The sequence below is a fragment of the Callithrix jacchus genome, chromosome 11, assembly GCF_049354715.1.
Source record: "Callithrix jacchus isolate 240 chromosome 11, calJac240_pri, whole genome shotgun sequence".
NCBI lineage: Eukaryota > Metazoa > Chordata > Mammalia > Primates > Cebidae > Callithrix > Callithrix jacchus.
The window spans coordinates 107,129,149-107,130,243 of NC_133512.1; the positions used below are offsets into that span (position 1 = coordinate 107,129,149).

The 1,095-nt window shown below is 49.5% G+C and overlaps 1 pseudogene; it reads left to right on the forward strand.

Moving 5' to 3' along the window:
- The first annotated feature begins 431 nt into the window (after positions 1 to 431).
- Positions 432 to 526, forward strand: LOC118143952 (U6 spliceosomal RNA; annotated as a pseudogene).
- Positions 527 to 1,095: the final 569 nt, after the last annotated feature.

Genomic DNA, 1,095 nt, shown 5'->3' on the forward strand with positions numbered 1-1,095 from the left:
AGGAGTTTCTGGCTCAGTAAGTCTGGGGTGGGGCCTGGGACTTTGCATTTCTATCAAGTTCCCAGGTGATGCCAAGATGGCTGGTTCCAGGAACACTCTCTGAGACCCACTGTGCTAAAGGTTCTGGCTCAGCAGTTGGTGGGGATTCTGAGTGCTCTGTGGCCCTCAGCTCCTGATTTTCAGCAATCTAGAAAGACAAGGGATCCCAAGCCAAGATGACGCTCCTCTGCAGCCTTGTTTATTATGCTGGCATTTCTGTGGCAGGAAGGATGTTAGCTATGGGCATTACAGGTGCAGCTGGTAATCCTGTCTGGGGAGGCCCTGATCTTATCATGAGCAAGTGCATTGTAAGGGATACGTGAGTTGGAAGAGCAAGTCTTTCCCTCAACGCCTTTTTCATCTAATGTGAAACAAGAGCTCGCTTTGACAGCACGTATACATGTACTAAAAAACTGGAAGGATACAGAGATGAGCATGGCCCCTGTCCAAGGATGACATGCAAATTTGTGAAGCATTGCATTAAAAAATTAAAATAATGTGAAACAAAATGAGAACAGGCAACCACTGATCCTTTGTTATGTAAATGACCCATCCTCAGTATTGGGTTCTGTGGGTGCTCATTCTGCCAGCTGCTGGGGACATTGGTGGCTGATGGCTGCTATTAGTTGAGTCCCTTTCCAGGAATTGCCTTCCTTGCTGAAGGTCACCCCTTCCCTCCAGGGCAGCCCATATTAAGGTCAATGCCTGGGTATGGTCTCCTAGCTCCAATTCAGGACAGCTCTGAAGGGCCATCCCAGCTCCAGAGCTCCCTGTGGGATCCTGGGACTGACTGAGGCTCCTCCCTCTGCCCCACCTGTTCCCTTCACTCCCCATCAGTGACAGATCCTGGAGCCATGCTCTGCATCCAGTCTCATCTCAGAATCTGTTTCCTGTGGGAACTGAAGACATCTATTTGTCCCTAAATCTGGGGACACTAGTGCAGAGACACTAATACTTCTGGAAGTCTGTGGAGTGTTCATATGGAGAAAGAGGTGGATCTGGCAGTAAAGGGGTCTGACTTCTTTTTCACCCTCTCTGCCCTGGCTCTCTGCTCCT